This window comes from Artibeus jamaicensis, unplaced genomic scaffold (assembly GCF_021234435.1).
Source record: "Artibeus jamaicensis isolate MK-2021 breed Jamaican fruit bat unplaced genomic scaffold, CSHL_Jam_final scaffold_537, whole genome shotgun sequence".
Lineage (NCBI taxonomy): Eukaryota > Metazoa > Chordata > Mammalia > Chiroptera > Phyllostomidae > Artibeus > Artibeus jamaicensis.
In genome coordinates, this window is record NW_026522047.1 from 16,630,402 (window position 1) to 16,644,761 (window position 14,360).

Sequence of the window (14,360 nt, forward strand, 5' to 3'; positions counted from 1 at the left end):
CACTACGCCGCGGGGGCGCGGGATGTGCGCGCGCCCTGCGTGAGTAGAGTTGCCTGGGACACGGCGGCGGGCTGGGTCGACCCTTTGTGTATTCCCGAACAGAGGGCGCACCTGTCTGCTCCCCTCCCCCGCTTCCCTGGCCTCTTCTCTTGGCGTTTCCATGGAGGTGGCTTTAACGGCTTAAGCAGAAAATAGAGCTAATTGGCGAAGGCTGCAGAAACTGGCACGGTGCTGGCCAACACAGACTGTCCATAAATCAGCCGTGAACTGCTGACTCCTATTAGAAGTACAGCTCACGCTCCATGGCAAGATGATGGCTATGCCACAGGCAGTTTTGTTCACCCTGCCACTCTAGCTCTGCAGACCGGCACAAAGAGACATCACTGGCCAGAGAATGTTGTAATGTTTTTTCTTTAAAAAATTTAATGTTGCAGTCGCTTGGTAATATGCTGGACTTGCCGTGGCTTCCAGCAGTGCTTGAGGCTTCCAGCTCAACTTCCCACCCTCTGAAGCTGAATATGTTGAGAACCCAACATGTTTTTGTGACTCCATAGTTTTATTTTGTGAAAATGCAACAGCAGCTGATTTCCTAATTAAGTACATGGCCCAGTCTTGATGCTAAGGTGGAGTTGGGGGAGAAGGAAAAAGTGGGGTGTCGTGCGATTTAGACATGTAATCAAAGAAATCTGAATGGGGATAAGGTAGGTCAGAGGGTAAGAGTCCCACCAAATTACTGAAAACTTTATAAATTAGTTTTGACCACTTTCGGTGCAAGCAATTGGTGACCTGTGTATTCACCTTGGAGATTCTCAATTGTATTTCTTAATGTTTAAAGATTCTATTTCCAATTGTGCTGTTTTTAGAGACCACAAAAGTTATTGTTAAATAAATCAATTTTATTTAAATAAATTTAAATAAATCTAAATAAATTTTCTTGTCCCAATATTAAATTTTGTACATGTTGCAGAGAAATAAACGTTATGGAATCACATAGGAAAAGCTAGTTTCAAGTGAAACCTGTTGCTTTCCTTCAAAAATATTTACATTGTATACTCTTCTCATTCCACTCAAAAAGAATTGCTGAGAAAAGAATTACAGATATTCGCCACTACTTACAACAGGATTTGCCTTTTTGTTGTTTTTAAGCATGGCTTGCCTTTTAAACCCACAGAAAAATTTAAAGTAATATCTAAACTGTAGAGCTTAAATATTGAATTCCTCAAATGTGTAGATCCTATAGTGTTCATTTTATAAGCAAGATTTTCTGATATGATAAGAAAACCATCCCTTTCCTAACATTATTTTAATATTTCTTCAATAAAAATTTATGAAGCTAATCTCATTCAGTGTGTATTTATGGGAAACACACTGTATATGTCCTGTGAATATTGCAAAGCTGAGTATCTTGAGGATATATGAGAAACATTTCCAGGGGCTTCACCTTTGAAAATTTATGAACCTTTATCTTATAATTGAAAAATTCATAAAAAATTGCTTTAATTTTTTGAAGTCATTCTAATAAAAAGGTTACTTTTATATGCATAATAACTTCATTTTGGATGGCTGATAATGTTTCAGACATTTTCTATTTTAAGGCTTATTTATCTTTGAATCTTATTTAAATATGCTTCCATATTTTTTATAAAGTAATATCACCATCTTCTGAAGGCCCCAAATATGTTTAAATATTTCAACAGAAAGGAAACCAAATGCATCCTTAATTCTACAATGTCTTTATTTTCCATTACAAAAATTTAATTCACTGACAATAGTATAATCAAAATAAGATGGACATAATTATTTCAATAAGTATTCTAGTAAAGAACCTGACATTAAAATCTACTTTTAATATTTTTAAACGAATTGTTAAATACTAAGGAAATAGGGGCCTTTATCAGATCTTATCAAAATTCTACGTTATCTTGTAAAAAGGTGGTTTGTTATTAAAATAACACATTTCCATTTTTTTTCTACACTTGATATCTTGGCAAAATTACTTACTGTCCTCGCCTGCTGAATGAGTGCAGAACAGCCTCACTCTAAACTGGCTGCTTCTGCTTCCAAAATTAGAAGTAAAACACCTGTTGTATCTGACCGGGGCCTGTTTAAGGAAATCCTTTAGGTATTTTGAGACCTAATCCAAGACAGACCCTCTGTGTGCCAAATCCCCAAATATAGCTTGTTATTCAGGCAAACTTAAAGGATCCTATACCTTTAAACTGGACCAAAACTGATAGAAGCTCACTGACTTTCAAGAAACTACATCTGAAATGAAAATGTTCACTTTGAGGAAGCCATTTCTGACCAGCAAAAGTGAAGAACTCCTTAAACAGAGAAATTGTAAGCAAATAAAAATGGAAAGACTCAATGCTCTTGAGAATCTAATGAAATTAATCAAAGTCATCTTATGCGAATGGGTCAACTAACTTTGTTTCTTCTTGTCCATAATACCTCAAGCCTGTTCGCTCGGACAAACTAGAACTATAATCATACAGGATGGAATTAATCTTTATTCTGTTTTTTCCATTACCTAGAATATTTTTGTTTAAAAAAATGATAGGGCCCTGGCTGGTGTGGCTCAGTGGATTGAGTACCATCCTGCAAACCAAAGGGTCACTGGTTTGATTCCCAGTCAGAGCACATTCCTGGGTTGTGGGCCAGGTCCCCAGTAGGAGGTGCTCAAGAGGCAACCACACACTGATGCTTCCCTCTCTTTCTCCCTCTCTTCCCCTCTCTAACTGTAAATAAATCTTTAAAAAAATGAGGTAGGTTTTCTGGAGCCTTCCCCACTTCACGTAAAAGCTTAGATAATGTGGTAGTCAGCTAGCTACCTAGTACTCACATTCTTCTATAATTGCCCCCACCTAGGTTGTTCTGCAAGATCAGGAGAATAGAGTAGGGCAAAAGCGATCGCTTCCGAGATAAAGATATAGAAGACACTTTTGACACTTTGGTTGCTCTCTCACACTCCCTCTGTCCTGGGTAGTGACTCCGGTGGAAGCTAGTGGGTATAGGTCCTAAGCAGAATTTCAGAGATTCCCTTGGTAGGGAACTAGAGTCTTCTGCCCACAGCCCCATGAGAGCTTGGAAGCTCCTCCGACTCAGTCAAACTCTCAGACAGCCGCAGCCCTGGCTGTACCTTGCCTGCAACCTCACGACAAACCTGGAGCCAGAACCATCCAGCTAAGCTCAGATTCTGAATTCTGAGATTCTGAGATTTTTGACCTCAGAAACTGTGTGAGATAGGAAATGGTCGTTACATTATGCACCTTGCACCTAAATTTTGGAATAATTTATTATACAGCAGCCACTAATTAGTACAGATATAATACTCGGCTTTCTCTTTACTAGAGAAAAAAATATTTTTTAAAGATTTTATTTATTTATCTTTAGAGGGGTAGGGAAGGAGAGAAGGAGAGAAATATCAGTGTATGGTTGCCTCTTGTGCGTCCCCTGCTGGGAACTGGCCTGCAACCCAGGCATGTGCCCTGACTGGGAATCGAACCTCAATCCTCTGGTTTGCAGGCCCATGCTCAATCCACTGAGCTACACCAGCCAGGGCAGAAAACATATATTTTTAATATATTTTCAATATATTTACTAGGCATAAAATATAGTTCAAGAATTTATTAAAATAATCAGTAATGTAATATCCTTAGTGGTTTTTATTAGTTCTCTAGTAAACTCACCAGTAAGTGGAACTTGTTAATATAAAATCCTTTTCAAAAATGGAATATTTTAAGAATGTCTGAATTTTATTGCTTTCTATAAAAATTCAAGTAATCGAAGCCCATGACACTAAATTGACTTTTGCATAGCTTCGCTATTGATGCTAGAACTGAGACTTCGCACATTACTTTTCCCAGACTCCTTTGCCATCTGGCTACTGAATACCGCCACTAGGAAGCACTAAAGTGAGCTTAGGTAGGAGGAAGAGAGAAGAGACAACTCCCCTGAGTTGTGCTGTTCCTGACCCTGTTGGTCTAGCTTTCAGCACCCCCAGCTTCACCTCCCCCTCAGAGGTAAGGCAGGCAGCATGCCCTTGTAGGCACTGACCCCCAGCTCCAAAGGACAGAAGTCCCATTGTTTTCCTTTTTGTTTCCCCAGACCTCGATGTAGCTATTATTTCTGCTGTTGGCTCTGGGTTATCCCAGTGCTCCACTCGTGTTTTCTCAGTCCCGCAGCTCTTGAATCACCAAGTCTCTACATGAAATCTCCCTGGTTAAAATACCTGATGTCCTCGTTCCTCCCTGCCTCTCTCCCTCCCTCCTTGTCTATTTCTTTCATTCTTTCTTTTCTTTTTGTTCTATGTTTACCCCTGGCTGGACTCTGGTTAATACTATACTTTGCCCTGCTAGCTGTAACATGCAGGAATATTTACCTCTTCCTTTATAAAGATACAGAAAGACTGAATCTACTTAAGATTCATTTGCTGTAGTTCACATTTCAACTCTACATCTGTTCCTGGAGAGAAGCTTGAAAAGATTGGTAGTGTTGTATTGATTACTTGCAATCAGAAGATGTTTCAGCGGCTCTATTTGTGATGTCAAAACAGAAAAGAAAGCAAAATACTTGTTACATCAGTCACGGTTTGCTTCTCTGATATGGCAAATACTGATTTGAGTTATCACACAATAGACAAGAGTTTTGCTTTTTTTCTTTTTCTTTGAACTGAAATTACAAGTCATCTAGAACTAAAAGACTAATTTTATACCAATAAAGAAACAGAAAGGATGGAAGTCTTCACTAAAAAACAACAGAAAGCTAGATTCATTGAATCAGGCATCACTTAATGTTGAAATTTGAATTTAAAGTCAACACTGGGAAAGGAGATTCTGGGGAAGCTTAAGCCCTCAGAAACCTTTTGTTTGAAATACCTTCCTGTGGTTTAGCTCACATGCAAAAGACAGTTAATCTGCAGATGGGCACACATTCACAAATGAGCGGTTCAGTGTTGCAAATAAACACATTCACAGCCAATCAAGTCCTTTCTTCAAATGGGCAGATTTTCACATATGGATCCCCAAGTGACAGGAACACGCATACCTTTGTGCTGTTTCTGAAGGATACCTTAGAGGGACTTTTTTTCCTTTTTCCGGTAACCAGTAACACTAAGAATTGTATATGTGTTCACTTCTGTGAGATTTTCCGGTAGCTCAGTTGAATTCTTTTTTTCTGATTACTGAAATGAAAAAGAAAGTCAGATAAGTAGATGCATTTTACTCCTTGGAAAACACTGTTTATTACCATCTTAATTCTTAATAGCAAAAAAGAAATTCAAATACATGTAAGTCATCAAGAGCCACACCAGAAAATAGCAAAATTCTCTACTTAGAGGCATGAAAATTAAATGCAAAACCACAGTTTCCTGGCTTCCACTCTGCCCTCTTCCATGTTGTTTCAGTTTAAAAAAAAAAGAGTTTCCTTCTAGAGGAAGCTAGAGGGCAAAATTGAAAAGAATCTCAGAGAGCAGAAAAATATACCCCTAAATACACACTGAGAAAATGCCTAAACTGAACAATCCCCAGGCACAGCAAGTAGTATGTGTGCCACTGTTTGCCCATGAGGATTTTTCTTATCTCTTTCCCAATTAAAACATGGAGTGGGCAGAATGTTCCAATCCAGAGCTTTTGCTGTTGTAACCTAGGAATAATAATTTGAGGTTTCTAAATAGGTAAGTGTCACCGTGGAGACAAAAAGAAATCTCTCTGCGATATGCCTCCGCCTAGAGGTTAACTCTGAAAAAAGAACGGGCTCAGAGTATATGCAGTAACTGCCTGGAGAATGGACTTTTAAACATCCAGCTACAATATATTGTTGGCTGGTCTAGGAAATGGTGTGATCTCTATGGGGACCCATTTGCAAATAAGTATCAAAATTACAATTACACATACTCCTGAACCCAGCAGGTCCTCTGCTGGAATTCGTCCTTCAGACATACAGAATGTACCCTGATTTGTATAGCATATACATATATGCTAAAAATGCATAGATAAGGTTATTTGTTGGAACATTGCTTGTAATATCAAAAGCCTGGAAACAACCTTAATTTCTATTAATAGGGCCATGGTGAAAAAGTATGGAAAACTATACAGCCACATTGATATTGGAATGATAGAAATATACTTAAAGCAAAATAGCAAGTACAGTCACAAGCAAATTGTATAGCATGCTACTATTTATGTAAAAGGAAGGGATCATATTTATTTGTCTGTGCAGAACATATCTTGTACGGATTCACTAGAAGTGTTGCGCATGCCTGCCTCATAAGGAGTAGAGCTGGGTAACTGGGGTACAGGGATGAAAAGGAGTTCTTTCATTGTATATTTTTAGTAGCTTTTGAATTTTGAACCATGTAAATGTACTATTTGAAGAAATGAATAAAAGTAAAGCAAAATTTAAAAAAATGTATACAGGTGAATAAGCTGTTCACTGACTGGCAAAGTTTTGCTGGCTCTACCCACATTTAGAGATGTCTTATCATCTCTTTCATCTTAATACCAAAAGACTGTCTAACGTGGAAGAAGTTTGTTCTGAATAATGTGCCAAAATAGCAATAGCAGCCCTGGCTGGTGTAGCTCAGTGGACTGAGCGCGGGCCTGCGAACCAAAGGATCGCCGTTCAATCCCCAGTCTGGGCACATGCCTGGGTTGCAGGCCAGTTCCCAGCAGAAGACACAGGAGAGGCAGCCACACACTGATATTCTTTCCCTCTCTCCTTCCCTTCCTCTCTAAAGATAAATAAATAATAATTAGAAAAAATAGCAATAGCTAGGTGAACATATGTTATGTGCCAGGCAATAAATATATTCAGCTCTTCACATATGTTCTGCTTTTTAATTATCACAGCTCCATGAGACAGCTACTATTCTTATCTTCACTGACACAGGAGGGCACTCATGTAACTAATACAGCTGGGATCCACACCCCCATTTCACTGCCTCAAAAACCTGTGTTCAGTCGCTCTGACATACTGTCGGCCTTTTCTTCTTTCCATATACTTAAATTCTTCAAAGACCTTTGGCTGTACATCAGCTTGCTAAAATGGGATAAGTGGAAAACAATGTTTAGGCATTATTTGGCAACTGGTTATCTCATTTGATCAGGAAAAAAAAAGTTGTTTCAGAATAGAAGCCAAATACATTGTCTGCATTCTTGCATGCCAATGCGGTGTAATCTTAAAGCCATCTGGTCAAAATCATAAATCATTAAATATAATTTGTGATTGAATAGGAACATTTGACAAGAGTAGAATTAACCATCAACCCCCACCCCACCCTCCTAAATAAATAAATAAGCACATAACCACTCTTCCTTCCTGGCTTGGTATCAAGAGTCAGATGTGAAAACATTAGTTAGCTTTGGGCCTTGTGCAAATTTAAAATTTCTTAGGTTCACTGAACTTGAGTCTTGTGCAGATCAAGTTTCACTTAGCCTTGGCAGTATTCAACCTTGGTCTTCAAAGGATAAAGATATTTTAAAAGCATCATAGGCCTTCAAATGTTTTATACCAAACAATGCTGATTACTTAACTATAAACAAATCAGTAACATCTGGATTATTTGCAACTTCACATGCAATTTTACAAAGAAAAAGTGCCTGGAAGGATATATTTAGGGCTTGTTAAATATGAAATTTGAGCAATAGACTTCTTTGGATAGATTTGTGAAATTTCATCCAACAAAAGATTATCTACATACATTGTGTAAATCAAGAGACTAAAACTTAAAAGGTGATTTCTTTGCCACATCAGGAGAAAAATACTCAACCTTTTTCATGTAAATAATAACACCATTATATATTGAAGGGCTTTATTATTTACAAAAGGACAAAGTTTTTATATTTTATAAAATTAATAATAACTGACTTAAAAGAGATGATTGTGCTAAAATTTCAAGTATTTACATGATCTTAATATCTGTTATTTTTAAAACTACTATCTACTTCCAAAAGAGTTTGAGGTCGTTTATAATGACGTCCATATATGTTTCCATCTGAGTCCAGTCAGGAAAACAGAAACCACTCAAATTTCTTTGGAATACGGGATATTAATTCAGAAAATTAAGTGGTCACCAACCAGTGATGGAAAAGCTGAGAAACCAGCCCTGACCAGAGTGGCTCAGTTGGCTGGGCATCATCCGACAAATCAAGGGGTCACTGGTTTGATTCCCACTCAGGCCACATGCCTGAGTTGCAGGTTCCGTCCCCAGTGAGGGGCATACACAGAAATCGATGGGTGTCTTTCATCTCTCACATCAATGTTTCTTTCCCTTTCTATCTCCTTTCCCCTCTTTCTAAAAATAAATAAATAAATAAAGTCTTTAAAAAGAAAAGCTGAGAAGCCAGGCAGAGGACACTGAGGCAACCCAGATATCAGCAACAGAGCATCAACCACCACCCCAGGGCAGAAGGAAAACTAAAGGAGGTGTACTTACCAAAGTCCAGCAAATGGCCTAAAATGGGGGACACTCAGCTTACCACTGAGCTGAGACAGAATGGGCTGCGTGGCAGGAACCCAAACCAAGAACTTGACGTGAAAACTTCTGAGGGTCTGTGCTAGGCAGAGTTAGAAATAATTTACCATCTCCCCTTCTCCAGTCCCCTAATCTCCTGCCAGTGCCTTTCATTGGCTGAACCTACCTTGAAGCCAGGGGCAGAAGGAAATGAATGGGAGATGTAGTAACCCTCTGACTGAGAGTAGAGCATCCGAAGAGCAGAGAATGGATTTGACCTTGTTGCTACTCAGCATCCATTCTTAGCCTTAGACCAACAGAAGAGCAACTGCGTGACTCTGCCCGGTGTGAAGCAACTATCCATTCTGCAAACAAAGAGACTGACATCTTCTCAGCAAGGGGAGACCTCAGCTCTATCAGCCATTTTATCAAGGTCCTCCCTGATGTGGCACCTCAAGGTCCCGGTGACTGTGAACTCCATTGTAAAATGAAGCACTACCAATTCTCATGCAACATAGTGGGGAAGAGTAAGGTCCCGGGGGTGGGGGGGATCTGAAATAAGAGGGGGGAAAATCTGCTGTATATCTGTATGCACAAATACATAAGTAGATAAATAGGTAGGTAGGTAGATAGATTGATGTAATATAGATACTGTGTGTGTTTTTTCCAAAAAAGGGGGGGGCATAGTTGTTACAACTCTTATTTCTATAACTAGTACAAGACCAACGCTGATATTTTATTACTTCCCTCACCTCCCGTTCCATAATTCTCTTGTTCTCATCCAGCGCCTTCATAGTTGGGATTCTTTACCTGATTGGGTGACTAACGACCTTTATTCAATGGGACCTGAGCCCATAATTGTCTAGCCTTTATTGTGCTGCATTATGTTAGGATGCAGCTGTTTCCTCCTAAATCAGACTTTGCAGTTCTGCCCCCGGGGCATGCTGGCATCTAACTATAGTTAAGGGTCTAGAAGCAATGAGAGATGAAAGATAAAAAAGACTGGTAGCCGAGCCATGCAGAGTGGCTCTTTCTCTCTCTAGCAAACACGGGGCTATCCTGTCATCAGAAGAGGCTTGAAGATCAAGGACCTTGGTCCTCTTTAGCCTTTTCTCCACCCCTGAGCTGCAGCCACAGATGCTGACCTTGCTGTTTATTTCAGATTGGATAATGTGTGCCTCTCAGGCTCTTTCCACAAGTGGCCTCCTCTGACTGCTTTGAGTATGCCTTATCTGTACTCTGGGGCTCACGCTAGGTCATTCCTTGTCACCTCTAGTGTCACCTATAGTGATGAGCCTCACTGCCCCAATGGTTGTGACAGAGGGAAATATGAAGAATAGAGGCCAAACTTGGGGATCAGAATTGTTGGGGGTGTCATTAACAGGTGAGGGTTAAGTTGTATAAAACAGATCCCCTTGCAGGATGGTCTTCCAGAAAAAGAAAGCTTTGTGCAAAGTTCCGTGGAAACAGAATACAGCTCAAGGCATGAAGGCGCTGGCCAATGAGGAGCGTTAGACCAGGTTTTTCTCTCCCGATCACACCAGAGAATGCATCAATCACTCCAGCGTAACCATCAGCGCTCACCCAGCCGAGGAATGTTAAGGTGCTGAGTCATGCCGCCAGCTCACAGCATCATGTAGCTTCAAGGCTTGGACTCCACGCCCCAGTTCACGTCAGGAAATGAGTCCTTGCTGAGCTGGTAGGATGGAGCTAGAACCAAATGTCTGCCCGGCCATATCGCTCTTGTGTCCCGGGCTCTCATCATTCCTGGTAGTAGGGTGGAGAGGCTGGTACTTCCCTAATAACGCAATATAAAAGTCTCAAATTCCAAAGGCTGGGGTCCCTCTCCGGCAAGCTGATTCAGCCAGAAGTCTCGGTCTACCCCGCAGGGTAGGGACCATGGGAAGATGTGTGCTCCTGAGGTTTTGCTTCAGCAACAGTTTGTGTGGGCTGCATGGTCATTGTTCTTGTCTGCTCAATGCTTCAGGCCACTATTTTGATTTACATATTGTTTGGTGAGAGTTATTGCTCAAGTATTTTTCTCAGGTTAAATATAGGGGTGATATATTCTCTGAATCTGGTTATAACTTTCTTCCCCTGTTGGCCAGTTATTTTTTTAATCTATGTAAAATGTCCTAGAGTTTCAGTTCTTTTTCTAATAGTATATAGATATTATTCTACTGATTTCTAGCTTCTGATATTACAGATTTGAAGTCTTTCTTCCTTTGTAGATAAAAATTCTTTTCAGACTGGAAGCTTTTATTTATTCAAAATCCTTGGAGTTTCAAGTTTACCGGAATATGCCTAGGAATGTGTCTTTTCTTATTAAAACCATCTGGAATTCAGTGAGCCCTTTCGGTCCGCATGTCTTTCTTCAGCTCAAGGAAACACTCTTCTGCTATGTTTAATAATTGACTTTTTTTTCTATTATTTCTTTTTATTCCCCTGTGGAATTCCTGTTATTCATATGTTGGGTCTTCTGGACCGATCTTTCAAATTTCTTCTCAGTCCCTAATGATTTCCATGTCTTTGTATTTTTGTTCCATGCTTTGAGATTTTTTTCACTTGATCTTCAGGCCCGTAATCTGAGTCTCAACTCTAAACATCTTCTTTTCGTATTAATATGCTGAATTCCTAGTTCATTTGCACTGTTCATAAAAGTCCTTCAGAGTTCTCATTGTAATTTTAATTCTCTTTCAGCAGCCCTCGCAGCCCTCTTTTCGTGAGGACTTTGTTCGGAGGATTCTGTTTCATCATCCTCTGCACCTTCCTCCCAGGGCTCTCTCTATTTTTGAGAACCACACTTTCCATAGGAACTGTGGATTTTATTTATTTATTTATCTTTAGAGGGGAAGGGAAGGAGAGAGGAAGGGAAACATCAATGTATGGTTGCCTCTCGTGCATCGCCTGCTGGGAACTGGCCTGAAACCCAGGCATGTGCCCCGACTGGGAATCGAACTGTGATCCTCTGGTTCGCAGGCCCATGCTCAATCCACTGAACTACACCAGTCAGGGCCTGACTGTGGATTTTAGATGCTAGCATTGGTACTCCATACCACGGGTCCTTAGGCTGTTGTCTGCCTCAGAAAGGACAGAAACCTGCAGCAACTCCCTCCCAACCAGGCAGCGTCTTCATCATTTGCCCCACTTCTTCACCCCTTCCCAGCCCTCCTAACTTTGCTGTGCCTTCCCGTTCTGGGTGGGACTTTCTGCCGGAGGACTCCACCCTGGTCTCAGCCATGTGACTTGATTTGACCAATAGGATGTTTTCAAGCAGAGGCCTGGAAAAGTGTGCAGCTATTTCTTTTCCACTTGCTGTGTGATTCCTTCGCTTTCACCATGGACTGTCTCTAGGCTGACCTGAAGAAAGGTGGGGCTTATGGAGCCGAGGCGTGTCATCCAGGCGACTGTCCACATGGCCTACCATCTCATTTCAGGGTGTACATAAGGGCTGAAAACATCAGCTAATGTATATCATGCTATCAAGACATCTTCCATCTGTAAAAAAATTAAAACCACAAATATATATTTATGTCTCCAGGCTTCACAGGCACTTTTGTGGGACAACAGCCAAAGCCCGTGTCATGGTCTGCAAGGAAGTTCTGTATGTGCTTCCTCTGCCTCTCTGATCTCTGAAAGTCTCTGAAGTTATTCCTGCTCACCCTTCTCCAGGAACACGGGCCTCCTTGTGTTTTTCCCCCAACGCAGGCACTCTCTCACCTCTGGGCCTTTGCATGTGTCTGGAATGCCCTTCATCTTTTACCCAGACATCCCAATCCATGGCTTGCTCCCTCAGGTCCTTTATATCTCCTCCGAGGTCACCTTCCCTTATCACCCTGCTCACTCCCACCCCAAACTCTCTATTCTCTTTTTCTGTTTTATTTTTCTCCATCGCACCTATCATGATCTAACATGGTCTACATTTTACCTATTTATTTAGCTTGTTTTGTCTCTTTCTCACTAGATCATAAGTTCTGGGAGGGCAGGGATTTTTGTTTTGTTCACTGCTGTATCGCCAATACTTAGTCTACTAAAACGATTAAAGCAATCACTATTTTAAAACATTATCTTTAGCACAGAGCCAAAAAATGTTTATTTTTATTGGAACAAAACAAGCATTCCATCCATCTAAAAGTTGTATTGTGCCATTTAAGTTCCAGCAAAGTTTAATGGTAGCCAAAGACAGATGGTGGTTTCATAACAGATACAACTTAATCTATTAAGGGCCTATTATAATTCCGGTTGTAGTGGATTCTCCTAGTGGCAACTTTGTAAAAACTTGAATGTCCAAATAATTTTTTTCTGTGGAATAAAGGACTAGTTCTATCTCAACAAAAGCCTTAAACATTCACAATGGCTTTCTTGTTAAGTTAAACGGAATATGGCTTTTGCTATTAATATAATGCGACATGAGTTATTCTGAGGCTTTGCTTAAATAATAACAACTTTATAATGTATTTCAAATAGAAAATTAATTCCACTCTTATTTTGACTGTGTGTATATACATTTTTTCCAATTAACAGAGAGGAATTCTTAGAATGTTTGTAAAATACACTAACAAAAATCAATAAGAATCCTTTCTTCTCCACTTAATTCTGCATGTCATTAAGTATTCTTCATAAACATAGTTATAATTGCAACACACTAATCTACATATGTCCTTTATACTTTATTTATCTATTCCCGTTACAGGGTTTGTAAGCTGTTTTCTACTTTTCTCTATTATAAGTAAGGCTTTCATGATCATCCTTGTACATCATTCTTTGAACATATCTCTGTTATGTATATTTTGGATGGAGTCCTCAATATAGAAGTAATAAATCAAAGGATATAAACATATGAGAATTTCTTGCTGCATATTTTCACATTATTTTCCAAGAATATGACATCCCTTTCTTTTTCCATCAGCAGTGTGTTAATGCATCTCATTCCTCTCACACTAGGATTGAATGTTTTTATTGTGGTAAATTTACATGACCTAAAATTTACCATTTTAAAGTCTAGAGCTCCGGGGCATTAAGTATATTCACATGGCTGTGCACCGATCACCACCAGGCATTTCCAAAACTTGCTCCCCTTCCAAACTGCAACCCTCTACCCCTTAAACACTAACTCCCTCTCTCCAGGTTGAACGTGGGTCAGAATCTCCTTCCTTTTTGAAAGCAGAGTAACATTCCATCGCAGGTGTACACCTCGTTTTGTTTCATATTTTGTTTACCCATTCATCTGTCAACAGACACTCGGGTTGCTTCTACGTTTTGTCTAGTCAGCATTAAATTTTAAAGAATTTTCCCTGTGTAGCCCTGACTATTGTAGCTCAGTGGATTGAGCATGGGCCTGTGAAGCAAAAGGTTGCCAGTTCGATTCCTAGTCAGGACACATGCCTGGGTTGTAAACCAGGTCCCCAGTAGGAGACACATGAGAAGCAACCACACACTGATGTTTCTCTTCCACTCTTTCTCCTTTCCTTCCCCTCTCTCTAAAACTAACTAAATAAAATATTTTAAGAAACGAAGAATTTTCTCTGTGTAGTTTTAACTATATTTATTTGATATAATGCCAAACATACAGAAACAAACATACACACACTCACACTTTTCCCTCTTCAGTAGTTATTTGTACTTTAATTTTGCTTTATGTGGGATTTTAATTTTGCTTATGAAGCTTTTGGGACAAAATCTTCATTAACTTTAACAGGTATTATATGGAATTAAGGGTGAACAGAGTTTGCCACCTCAAAGTGTGCATTTTTGAGATATTCATTATTTTAAGCTGATTGTTGTCAAGAAGGAAAAGAAAAGACTAGAAAGAAAACTTTGACCTTCCCCCTAAAAGCCTAAAAGACTTTTAACACAGAAGACCTGCTGCAGAAGGAGGCTGTCTTCACAGATAAGCAGAGTTTAATGT